Below are 14,003 nucleotides of genomic sequence, written 5' to 3'. Positions count from 1 at the left end.
ACATCTATGGTCATCAGTCTCCTAGAACTTAGAACTACTGAAACCTAACTAACCTAAGGACATCACACAACATCCAGTCATCACGAGGCAGAGAAAATTCCTGACCCCGCCGGGAATCGAACCCGGGAACCCAGGCGTGGGAAGCGAGAACGCTACCGCACGACCACGTATGGTGCGCTCACAGACGCTTAATCATGTTATATTAGGAATCATAAACAGACGTATTTTTTAAAAAAATTTGGCTTATCGTAATGCATTTCTTTCATTACTTTCGGTGAATGCCTTTGCATTTGCATTTTCCAGTAGATCAATTTATTATTAAGCTCAGATTTTCTAGATACGGAAGTCCGTCATTTAAGATTCCTTATGAGATTAAGACTTGTTTGACTGAACTATCAACTGTTTCATTACGAAATACTCTACTATTCCATGGAATCCACCAGAACTAACTTATGTTATTGAGTATTCGTTGTAACTTCTGTATCATGTCAGTAATTTCGAAGAAATTTTTTTGTTATTTCTCTGGATGCTCTTCAAGATGATTAGAAAATCGGTTAATACCACAATGATAATACGTGTGCAAGAGATATAAAATTTTACTGCTACCTAATGACAGTGTATTGTTTATATCTCGTTAGACAGGTAAAATAAAGCCTGAAGATTTTCTACACGGCTGTGTATTCCATAGTCTACTTTTCCGTCAACTGCGATCTTTACTCCATCCGCATAAAATATCTTCGACGCGGGAATACGGTACTAAACAACACGTTCATTTAAACGGTTAATTTCAAGGCGTATTATGGAACAGCAGTAAAAATGTTCAAATGTGTGTGAAATCTTATGGGACTTAACTGCTAAGGTCATCAGTCCCTAAGATTACACACTATTTAACCTAAATTATCCTAAGGACAAACACACACACCCATGCCCGAGAGAGGACTCGAACCTTCGCCGGGACCAGACACACAGTCCATGACTGCTGCGCCTCAGACTGCTCGGCTAATCCCGCGCGGTGCAGCAATAGCTTTCCATCTCGTGTAGTGGCCGTTCATTCTCCGGAAAGTGCTAATGAGTGACTTGCAACTGTTATCAAAACATACAGTCGGTGAGATGTGGGAACTAAAGTCTATCCGCATGATTACGCAATCCGGTTTTACGTGTTGTGAAAGAGGGAGCGGCACTATGGACTTTAGTGCATCGTCTGACTACGGCCGGTTAACAGCAGGACACATTACACAAACGCAGTGGCCGGGAATCCGCTGTGTCCCAGGATTTTCTCAGCTAATCGAAGGTAAGTAAAACGCTTATTTCGATACAGCATCTAATTAAAAACTTTGCTGGCAAGTCACAAGGGACATGCACAGATTTATGAGCCTGCCACGCAGCAAGGTGGTACAATTGTCAAGGCAAGGGGATCATGATCACAAAGGCATATTAAATTCCCATCTGATCCTCTTCACCTACGTTTTACTAGGTTTACTCAAATAAAATGTGGCAAATGCGGTTATGATTCGTGAAAGAAAAACGCATTCGATTTTTTCGTTCTTGATGACGGGACGCTAAGCCCTTACGGAACTTCTTTTATTTTCTTTCTTTTACTGAGTTCTGGGAGCGATATTAGGGTATTGCAGGTCGCCTTTAGCCTTATTTGCAAGCGTTCAGTCACCAAAGTGAAAATTATCCAATAGTTCACTTAATTGAACAGTTTGATTTGTGATGACGACGGCGCGGTATGTGTCGTGCTTTGGACTGAGAGATGTAATTATACCACTACATGGGATAGTGACTAGAAACTTTGGCAGATAGTACTCTTAGACACAGGGGAGGAATACATATGGATAAAAGTCAAGACCAGTTTATACTGTCGAATGCTTTTTCCAGATCGATATAGCCTATGAATGTGTCAAGATTTTTCCTTAGTCTCGCTTCCATTATCAACCGCAGCGTCAAAATTGCCTTTTTGGTGCCTTTTCCTTTCCTAAAGGCAATCTGATCGTCATCTAACACATCCACAATTTTCTTTTCCATTCTTCTGCATATTATCCTTGTCAGCACCTTCGATGCTTGAGTGTTAAGCTAACTGTGCGGCCATTCTCGAAATTGTTGGCCGTTGCGATCTCTGGAATTGTGTGGATGATGTGTTCCCAAAGTCCAATGGTATATCTGCAGCCTCATATATTCTACACACCAACATTAATAGTCGTCTTGCAGAAACTTCCCCAATGATTTTACACATTCCGACTGAATAATATCTATCCCTTCCATCTTACTTGATCTTAATTCGTCCGAAGCTCTTTCAAATTCTGACTCTAACACTGGATTCCCCTCTTCTTCCCTATCGACTCTGTTTTCATCTTATATCACGCATCACGCTATCTGACAATTTCCTCTCCCTCTCGTAGAGAGTTTGAATTTATTCTTTCCATCTATCCGCTCTCATCTTTGCATTTAACAGTGGAATTTCCGCAGCACTCTTAATGTTACCGACCTTGCTTGTAATATCATCGAAGTGTGTTTTGACTTTACTATATCCTAAATCAGTTCTTCCGACAACCTTTTGTTTTTTGATTTCTGCACATTTTTCATGCAGTCATTTCACTTAGCTTCCGTGTACTTCGTATTTATTTCATTCCTAAGTCCTTGTGTTTCTGTATTCCTAAATTTCCATGAAAATTTTTTACTTCATTCTTTCACTGATCAAGTCAAGTATATCTTTCGTTACCCATGGTTTCATCCTTGTTACATATGTCGTAACTATGTTTTTCTTTCCAACTTCCGGGTGACTGCCCTTTTTAGAGACTTCCAATATTCTTCAACCGAACTATCTACTGAGCTGATAATTATTGTAGTATCTATAGCCTCAGAGGACTTCAAGCGTATCCCTTCATTCCTAAGTACATCCGTATCCCACTTCTTTGCACATTGATTCTTCCTCACTAGTCTCAAGCTTCAGACTACTCTTCATCATTACTAAACTGTGATATAAGTCTTTATCTGCTCTTGGGTATGCTCTACAGACCACTATATGATTACGGAATCTCTTCCTGCCCATGATGTAATTTAGCTCGAATCTTCCTGTATCTCCTGGCCGTTTCCAAGTATTCCTCCTCCTCTTGTGAATCGTGAGCAGAGTATTCGCTACTACGAAATGAAATTTATTGCAGAACTCAATCAATCTTTCTCCTTTCTCACTGCTGCTACCAAGATCAGATTCTCCTATAACTCTTACTTCTACTCCTACCCCTACAACCCCATTCCAGGCTCCAATGACTAATAGATTTTCGTCTCCTTTTATGTACCGAATTATCCATTCAATATTCTTGTATGCTCTCTCTATTTCTTTCCCTTTAGCTTGCGACGTCGGCATGTATACCTGAACTACTGTTGTCGGTGTTGGTTTGCTGTAGATTCTGATAAGAACAACATTATCACTGAACTGTTCACAATAACTCACTCTCTACCCCACATTCCTATTCATAACGAAACCTACCCCCGCTATACCATTTTCTGCTGCTGTTGCTATTGCCCTGTACTCGCCTGACCAGAAATCACTGTCTTCTTTCCGTTTCACTAACCCCACTACATTCGGACTGAGCTTTAACGTTTACTTTTCAGGTTTTCGAGCTTCCCTACCACGTTTAAACTTTTGACATTCCGCGCCCCGACCTGTAGATGGGAGTCCCCTCCCGGAGAGCCGAAGTGGGAACTAGTCCGGAATCCTTTGCCTAAGGACAAATCATCATAGCACTTTTCAGTTACAAACCACATGTCCCGTGGGTACACATTACGTTTGCTTAATGCAGTGGTTTCCATTTGCCTTCTGCGTCCTCATGTCGTTGATCATTGTTGATTCTTCCGCTTTTGTAGGGGCAGTTTCCCGCCCCACATGTAAGATTATGCCCTGAACCTCTGTCCCGTCCTCCAACCTCCTTGACATGATCGTTGGGAGAATGAGGATGAATTCTTACGCAGGATTTCGTCTGCCGCCATTGCTGATGATTTTTATTCAATATTTAACCACTGTCAAGATTCGAACCCAGGACCCAAATCGTTTTGGGAACTAGTCATAGATGCCACCCCTCGACCTCGGGGTATAATGTGATGGCGTGTCCTGTAAGGTTGTATCGCGGTGTGTAGTACTTGATTTACCCTTTTTACTTACACCATTTACCCTAAAGCTATACTTTTTCGGGACCCTGTGGCAAGGCCACGAAGTTAAAATGGGATGTACCACATCAACATTAATCCATGAATAAAAGGCACTAAGGGTTAAAACCTAGACAGTAACTGCATATTGAATCAGATGCAGGATGACTCACACCGCAACACTTGTTGGTCAGTATGTAATATCAAATAACGTGCAATCGCTCATTAAATCAGAAATTAATTACAAGTAATTCATTCCTAGAGACACACTAAAAATAACGATGTTAAAACACATGCCTACAAATAGGGTTAAGGCTATAGTACACTGCCTAGTATATTTCTTAGAGTGCCAGGCATTTTCCTAATATGAACGTTGAGTGACATTTCGATCCACTGTACACCATCACAAAGCACGCTGAACATAATTAAATACTGAGTTACTTAGCGTAACTATTCAATCGCTCTGAAGTAGCCTCCACGTGAGATACTATGCCCTAGAATCGAATACTTGTCCTGTTGTATTCTAGGTACAGAACCTAAGTGAGCAATACAATTTCTGTCCTGCCAGAGGTACATCTAGAAGCAGACTGATATTTTAAGCATTTCAGAAGGTGTCACATCCACCGACCTGTAACCGCTCAGCTTTCAAGTTCAGCCAGTCGGCGTTAATGAGAATGCCCACCACCAGACAAGCAGACTCCTCTCATGACGCGCTGATCAGTTCACATTAATTTTTCTTCCTAAGAATGTAAACGATTAGCTATCTACTTGAGACAGACTCTGGCCGCTTCATTTCATTAATAGGTCGCTCACCAAGCGTATTATTTATACACTACTGGCCATTAAAATTGCTACACCAAGAAGAAATGCAGATGATAAAAGGGTATTCATTGGACAAATATATTATACCAGAACTGACATGTGATTACATTTTCACGCAATTTGGATACATAGATCCCGAAAAATCAGTACCCAGAACAACCACCTCTGGCCGCAATAATGGCCTTGATACGCCTGGGCATTGAGTCAAACAAAGCTTGGATGACGTGTACAGGAACAGCTGCCCATGTAGCTTCAACACGATACCACAGTTCATCAAGAGTAGTGACTGGTGTATGTGATGAGCCAGTTGCTCGGCCACCATTGACCAGATGTTTTCAATTGGTGAGAGATCTGGAGAATGTGCTGACCAGGGCAGCAGTCGAACATTTTCTGTATCCAGAAAGGCCCGTACAGGACCTGCAACATGCGGTCGTGCATTATCCTGCTGAAATGTAGGGTTTCGCAGGGATCGAATGAAGGGTAGAGCCACGGGTCGTAACATATCTGAAATGTAATGTCCACTGTTCGAAGTGCCGTCAATGCGAACAAGAGGTGACCGTGACGTGTAACCAATGGCACGCCATACCATCACGCCGGGTGATACGCCAGTATGGCGATGACGAATACACGCTTCTTATGTGCGTTCACCGCGATGTCGCCAAACACGAATGCGACCATCATGATGCTGTAAACAGAACCGGGATTCATCCGAAAAAATGACGTTTTGCCATTCGTGCACCCAGGCTCGTCGTTGAGTACACCATCGCAGGCCCTCCTGTCTGTGATGCAGCGTCAAGGGTAACTGCAGCCATGGTCTCCGAGCTGATAGTCCATGCTGCTGCAAACATCGTCGAGCTGTTCGTGCAGATGGTTGTTGTCTTGCAAACGTCCCCATCTGTTGACTCAGGGATCGAGACGTGGCTGCACGATCCGTTACAGCCATGCGGATAAGATGCCCGTCATCTCGACTGCTAGTGATACGAGGCCGTTGGGATCCAGCATGGCGTTCCATATTACCCTCCTGAACCCACCAATTCCATATTTTGCTAACAGTCATTGGATCTCGACCAACGCGAGCAGCAATGTCGCGATACGATTAACCGCAATCGCGATACGCTACAATATGACCTTTATCAAAGTCGGAAACGTGATGGTACGCATTTCTCCTCCTTACACGAGGTAACGCTTCACGAGGCAACGCCGGTCAACTGCTGTTTGTGGTTCCCGGCGGAGGTTCGAGTCCTCCCTCGGGCATGGGTATGTGTGTTTGTCCTTAGGATAATTTAGATTAAGTAGTGTGTAAGCTTAGGGACTGATGACCTTAGCAGTTAAGTCCCATAAGATTTCATACACTTTTTTTTGTGTGTGTGTGTGTCCGCATGAGAAATCGGTTGGAAACTTTCCTCATGTCAGCACGTTGTAGGTGTCACCACCGGCGCCAACCTTGTGTGAATGCTCTGAAAAGCTAATCATTTACATATCACAGCATCTTATTCCTGTCGGTTTAATTTCGCGTCTGTAGCACGTCATCTTCGTGGTATAGCAACTTTAATGGCCAGTAGTGTATGTACCTAAATGGTGGTTTCGCACCAAGTTTTCTTTCCACGTCGTTCTCTGTTAGTACAAAACTCGGTACTTCCACGCAAAAACACGGTTGGAGCGCAGGATATGCTGCCCTGGAATTGAGAAAGCGTCTGATCGTCTCCGCTGGAGCAAGTCCTGAACAGTTTACCACTTTGATCTGGTCGCCGCTGTTCAACGTCAAAGAAATCGCAGCTGACTGGCTTGCAGAAAACGTTATAGTTACGTGTATTTATTTTACCTTCCGGTCTCACGTTGCGTTCTCGCTTTCGGCCTTTGGTCAGTTGCGACAACAGATGGGAGTCGCATGGAACATTACACAGTAAGGTCAAATCCGCGCCTCTGTGGCCCTTCAATAGCACTGAAGCAGGTTCCTATGTATCATAGCTAGTTGAGACAAGATTTTGAGACATTTAGGCCACTCATTTCATAGGGTCATGCCTCTGCGATTATGACGACGTACAGCGTAGATTATATCACGTGAACCTAAAACTCACCGACAAAATTTCTGCGGTTGTACAGGGATATTTAATGAGTGTTTTGATATAAGGCAGCTGCGATCTTCGGTGGTTCGTTACAGAGTAGTAGTACTAGTAGTAGTAATAATAGTAGCAATAATAGTAGTAGTAGTTGATTACTATAAGTTGAACAAGATGAAATATTTAATTTTGAAGCAAGCCATTGCCCCAGGAGCCTCATGTATTTTAATTTGCCATTGTCACTGAGTAGTAACGTGTCACTTGATCCACTATGAGAGCACAGCTAACTACACACTTCGCTGCGGTTCTGTCGAATAAAACTCTCTCATTGCTGACTGCAGAGAGACGATGCTGTCATCTTCGGCGATGACCGCTGAATAGGCTGAGCGGCACACCCCTCTGATCTAAATAAGCATCCTTCAGAGGTAAAATGAAAATTAAATCAAGACCTTAAGCTGTCGACAGGCGTTGATATACATCAACGGGGATAGTTGAAAATGTGTGCCCCGACCGGGACTCCAACCCGGGATCTCCCGCTTACATGGCAGATGCTCTATCCATCTGAGCCACGGAGGGCACAGAGGATAGTGCGACTGCAGGGATTTATTCCTTGCACGCTCCCCATAATACCCAACTTAACGTCCACACACTACATTCGTAGAGCCCCTGCCAATTACACTCAGGGCCGCAGCTCGTGGTCGTGCAGTAGCGTTCTCGCTTCCCACGCCCGGGTTCCCGAGTTCGATTCCCGGCGGGGTCAGGGATTTTCTCTGCCTCGTGATGCCTGTGTGTTGTGTGATGTCCTTAGGTTAGTGAGGTTTAAGTAGTTCTAAGTTCTAGGGGACTGATGACCATAGCTGTTAAGTCCCACAGTGCTCAGAGCCATTTGAACCATTTGAATTACACTCATTACTCGCGGCAGACAATTTTATCGAGTTATGTACTTCGAATTTATTATCTCGAGTACAACTTTATGAGCTGCCGCTCGCGCTAAAACATTATCTGTCGTCGTGGGGACTTGCAGACTAATTCAGACGTGTGGCACTGTTTTCGCCAGAACTACAAATTCGCGATCGTGACTGCTAAAAGTGTACGGCCTGTAAAGGTGAGCGTATGGACTTTAAGAAGAATATAATAATTCCAATCCCAAAGAAAGCAGGTGTTGACAGATGTGAAAATTACCTAACTATCAGTTTAATAAGCCACGGCTGCAAAATACTAACACGAATTCTTTACAGACGAATGCAAAAACTGGTAGTATCCGACCTCGGGGAAGATCAGTTTGCATTCCGTAGAAATGTTGGAACACGTGAGGCAATACTGACCTTACGACTTATCTTGGAAGAAAGATTAAGAAAAGGCAAACCTACGTTTCTAGCATTTGTAGACTTAGAGAAAGCTTTTGACAATGTTGACTGGAATACTCTCTTTCAAATTCTGAAGGTGGCAGGGGTAAAATACAGGGAGCGAAAGGCTATTTACAATTTGTACAGAAACCAGATGGCAGTTATAAGAGTCGAGGGGCATGAAAGGGAAGCAGTGGTTGGGAAAGGAGTGAGACAGGGTTGTAGCCTCTCCCCGATGTTATTCAATCTGTATATTGAGCAAGCAGTAAAGGAAACAAAAGAAAAATTCGGAGTAGGTATTAAAATTCATGGAGAAGAAGTAAAAACTTTGAGGTTCGCCGATGACATTGTAATTCTGTCAGAGACAGCAAAGGACTTGGAAGAGCAGTTGAACGGAATGGACAGTGTCTTGAAAGGAGGATATAAGATGAACATGAACAAAAGCAAAACGAGGATAATGGAATTTAGTCGAATTAAGTCGGGTGATGCTGAGGGAATTAGATTAGGAAATGAGACACTTAAAGTAGTAAAGGAGTTTTGCTATTTAGGGAGTAAAATAACCGATGATGGTCGAAGTAGAGAGGATATAAAATGTAGACTGGCAATGGCAAGGAAAGCGTTTCTCAAGAAGAGAAATTTGTTAACATCGAATATAGATTTAGGTGTCAGGAAGTCGTTTCTGAAAGTATTTGTATGGAGTGTAGCCATGTATGGAAGTGAGACATGGACGATAACTAGTTTGGACAAGAAGAGAATAGAAGCTTTAGAAATGTGGTGCTACAGAAGAATGCTGAAGATAAGGTGGGTAGATCACGTAACTAATTAGGAGGAATTGAATAGGATTGGGGAGAAGAGAAGTTTGTGGCACAACTTGACTAGAAGAAGGGATCGGTTGGTAGGACATGTTCTGAGGCATCGAGGGATCACAAATTTAGCATTGGAGGGCAGCGTGGAGGGTAAAAATCGTAGAGGGAGACCAAGAGATCAATACACTAAGCAGATTCAGAAGGATGTAGGTTGCAGTAGGTACTGGGAGATGAAGAAGCTTGCACAGGATAGAGTAGCATGGAGAGCTGCATCAAACCAGTCTCAGGACTAAAGACCACAACAACAACAACAACATGGCACGTTAGGATAGTTCACATATGAAATTCGATTTACACAGCAGCGATTATCCCGACCACCCTATCGACATCTGCATCTACATCTGCATGATTATTCAGCAATTCACAATTAAGTGCCCGGCAGACGGTTCATTGAACCACCTTTAATCTACTTTTCTGCCATTCCACTCTCCAACAACGCCCTGGACAAACGAAAACTTAAATCTTTCCGTGCGAGTTCTGACTTCTCTTATTTTATTTTGATGAACATTACTCCCTTCTCTCTGTTGGCGCCAACGGAATAGTAGCATACTCTGAGGAGAAAGCTACTGATTGAAATTTCATAGGAGTGTCCTGCTGCAGCGTAAAACGCCTTTGTTTTTATTATTGTCATCCCAGTTCGCGTGTCATATCCGTGGCACTCTCTCCCCTATTTTGCGTTATAATATAAAACAAGCTGCCCTTTTTTGAACTCTTTCCATATCCTCCGTCAGTCATAACTGATAAAGATCCCACACCACCCAGCAATATTCCAGAAGAGGGCGGACAAGTGTAGTGTAAGCACTACTTGTTACATTTTCTAAGTGTTCTGCCAATAACTCACTGTCTTTGGACTGCTACTTCGAATTTATTATCTCGAGTGCAGCTATATGTGATCGCTACAGTTCAAGTTATTCATAAGTATAATACCTGACTATGTAGATGAATTTAAAGCCTTTAGATTTGTGTGATTTATTATGTGACTGAAATTTAGCGGATTCCTTTTAGTGCACACGTGGATGACTCGACGCACTTCATGATTCGGAATCAGTTGCCACTTTTTGCACCATACAGATATCTTGTCTAAATCATTTTGCAATTCATTTTGATCATCTGAGGACTTTACAAGACGATAAATGACAATATCATCTGCAAACACTCTAAGAGGACTGCTCAGTTTATATCTTAAATTGTTTATGTAGATCGGGAACAACAGTGGACTTATAACACCTCCTTCGGCAACGCCAAATATTCCTTCTGTTCTTCTCGATCACTTTCCATCAGTTATTAAGAACTGCGGCCTCTCCGACAGGAAATCACCAATCCAGAAACACAACTGAAACGATACTCTATTACCACGCAGTTCAATTAGAAGTCACTAGTGAGGAATGGCATCAAAAGCCTTCTGGAAATCAAAAAATATGGAGACGATTTGACGTCCCTTGTCGATAACATTTATTACTTCATGAAAATACTTCACACGAACGATGTTCTCTGTATCCGTGTTGGCTGTTTGTCAATAAATCTGAAAATTGGTGCTAGCGATATGGGTCTGTAATCTAACGGATTACTACTATTTCCTTTCCTGAGTATCGGTGAGACTTATACAAATTTCCAGTCTGTAGCTACGAGTCGGCCGGAGTGGCCGAGCGTTTCTAGGCCCTACAGTCTGGAGCCGCGCAACTGCTACGGTCGCGGGTTCGAATCCTGCCTCGGGCATGGATGTGTGTGTTGTCCTTAGGTTAGTTCGGTTTAAGTAGTTCTAAGTTCTAGGGAACTGATGACATCAGATGTTAAGTCCCATAGTGCTCAGAGTCATTTGAAACTTTTTTTTTTTTTTTTTTTTAGCTACGAACCTTTCAGCGAGCGATCGGTTGTGTATGGTTGGTAAATACACTATGTGATCAAGAGTATCCGGACACACCCAAAAACATACGTTTTTCATATTAGGTGCATCGTGCTGCCACCTACTGCCAGGTACTCCATATTAGCGACCTCAGTAGTCATTAGACATCGTGAGAGAGCAGAGAGTGCGCTCTGCGGAACTCACGGACTTCGAAAGAGGTCAGGTGATTGGGTGTCACTTGTGTCATACGTTTGTACGCGAGATTTCCACACTCCTAAACATCCCGAGGTCCACTCTTTCCGATGTGATAGTGAAGTGGAAACGTGAAGGGACACGCGCTGCAGTCATGGACTGGCCAACACCAACTGCCGCACGGGATTAGCCGAGCGGTCAAAGGCGCTGCAGACATGGACTGTGCGGCTGATCCCGGCGGAGGTTCGAGTCCTCCCTCAGGCATGGGTATGTGTGTGTTTGTCCTTAGGATAATTTAGGTTAAGTAGTGTGGCAGCTTAGGGACTGATGACTTTAGCAGTTAAGTCCATAAGATTTTACATATATATGAACATTTTTTGTGAAGGGACACATACGGCACAAAATAGTACAGGCCGACCTCGTTTGTTGACTGACAGAGACCGCCGACAGTTGAAGAGGGTCGTCATGTGTATTAGGCAGACATCTATCCACACCATCACACAGGAATTCCAAACTGCATCAGGATTCACTGCAGGTACTATGACAGTTAGGCGGGAGGTGAAAAAACTTGTTCATGGTCGAGCGGCTGCTGATAAGCCACACATCACGCCGGTAAATGCCAAACCTAAATGCCTAGCTTGCTGTAAGGAGCGTAAAAGTTGGACGATTGAACAGTGGAAAAACGTTGTGTGGAGTGACGAATCACGGTACACAATGTGGCGATCCGATGGCAGTGTGTTGGTATGGCGAATGCCCGGTGAACGTCATCTGCCAGCGTGTGTAATGGCAACAGTAAAATTCGGTGGCGGTGGTGTTAGGGTGTGGTCGTGTTTTTCATACAGGGGGCTTGCACCCCTTATTGTTTTGCGTGGCACTATCACAGCACAGGCCTACACTGATGTTTTAAGCACCTTCTTGCTTCCCACTGTTAAAGAGCAATTCGGGGATGGCGATTGCATCTTTCAACACGACCGAGCACTTGTTCATAATGCACGACCTAGTGGTGGAGTGGTTACACGACAATAACATCCCTGTAATGGACTAGCCTGCACTGAGTCCTGACCTGAATCCTATAGAGCACCTTTGGGATGTTTTGGAACGCCTACTTAGTGCCAGGCCTGACCGACCGACATCGATACCTCTAGTCAGTGCAGCACTCCGTGAAGAATGAGCTGCCACTCCACAAAAAACTTTCCAGCACATAATTGAAAGCATGCGTGCGAGAATGGAAGCTGTCATCAAGGCTAAGGGTAGGCCAAAACCATATTGAATTCTAGCATTACCGATGGAGGGCGTCACAGACTGGCAAGTCATTTTCAGCCAGGTGTTGGGATACTTTTGGTCACATAGCGTATGGAGTTACTGTAGCCGCATAGCCTGAGAGTAACCTGACTGGTGTCCAATCTGGGCCAGAGGCCTTGTCTTTACTAAGTGATTTCAGCTGCTTTGCTATACCGAGGATATCTACCTCTAAGTTACTCATCTTGGTAGTTTCTCTAAGTATGAAATATTTACTTCTTGTTCTTTGCCGAAGGAATTTCAGAAACCTTTATGTAGTAACCCTGTTTCAGTGGCACTGTTGTCAGTAACGTCATAATTGGTATCGCGCAGTGAAGCTATTGATTGTGTCTTTGCGCTGGTATACTTTACGTACATCAATTTCTTTTGATTTTCTGCCAGGTTTCGAAACAGAGTATAGTTGTGGAAAGTATTAAAAGCATCTCGCACTGAAGTTCGCGCTACGTTTCGAGCTTCTTGAAAACATCACCGATCTTGGGGATTTGGTTCTTTTAAATTTGACATGGTTTTTTTCATTGCTTCTTCTATAGTGTTATGACGTGGGGATTCAGAACCATCTCTTATTAATTTGCTTGGAACATATCTCTCAAATGCCGTTGATACTATTTCTTTGAATTTAAACTGCATTTGGTCTACGCTTACACAGTCAGATTGGGAGTAATGGAGACCGTCTCTTATGAAGGTGTCAGGCGAATTTTTATCTGCTTTTTTAAATAGATGTATTTTGCGATTATTTGTAGTGGGTTTGGATGTTAACGTATTCAGTCTAGCTACAACAACCATGTAGTCACAAATCCCTGTGTTTGTCATGATGCTCCTTATTTGGTCAGGATTATTTGTTACTAAGAGCTCAAGTATTTTTTCGCAACCATTTACACCTCGAGTGGGCTCCTGAACTAGTTGTTCGAAATAATTTTCCAGGAAGGCACTGAGTACGATTTCAGACGATGTTCTATGCCTACCACAGACTTTAAACATGTACTTTCAACAACGTATGGTGGGCAGATTGCAGTCACCACTAACTATAATTATATGAGTGGGATATCTATTTGAAAGTACACTCAAGTTTTCTTTGAACTGTTCAGAAACTGTGTCATCTGAGTAAGGGGATCGGTAAAAGTAACCACTTATTAGTTTATTCAGATTGTCAAGTATAACCTCTACGAATACTAACTCACAGGAACTACACAATTTCACTACAAGGTAAACTACTTCTGACAGCAATGAACACTCTACCACCAACTGTATTTAATTTACAGTTTCTTAACATGGTTAGGTCCTTTGTAAAAAATTCGGCTGAACTTATTTCCGGCTTTAGCCAGATTTCCGTACCTATAACGATTTGTGATTCAGTGCTTTCTATTAGCGATTAGAACTCTGGTTCTTTTCCAACACAGCTACGACAGTTTACAATTACAATATTGATTGT

General features: G+C 43.0%; 1 protein-coding gene across 1 annotated transcript in view; it reads left to right on the top strand.

The window, feature by feature from the left end:
• Positions 1 to 1,205: 1,205 nt before the first annotated feature.
• The window catches only part of LOC126171554 (estradiol 17-beta-dehydrogenase 2-like), a 174,910-nt gene continuing 162,112 nt past the window's right edge, over positions 1,206 to 14,003 (top strand). The window contains exon 1 of the mRNA XM_049920809.1: positions 1,206 to 1,291. The gene's annotated coding sequence lies outside the window, so the exon portion shown is untranslated. The remainder of the gene's footprint in view (positions 1,292 to 14,003) is intronic.

This window comes from Schistocerca cancellata, chromosome 1 (assembly GCF_023864275.1).
Source record: "Schistocerca cancellata isolate TAMUIC-IGC-003103 chromosome 1, iqSchCanc2.1, whole genome shotgun sequence".
NCBI lineage: Eukaryota > Metazoa > Arthropoda > Insecta > Orthoptera > Acrididae > Schistocerca > Schistocerca cancellata.
This window is presented reverse-complemented; position numbering and strand designations above follow the sequence as displayed.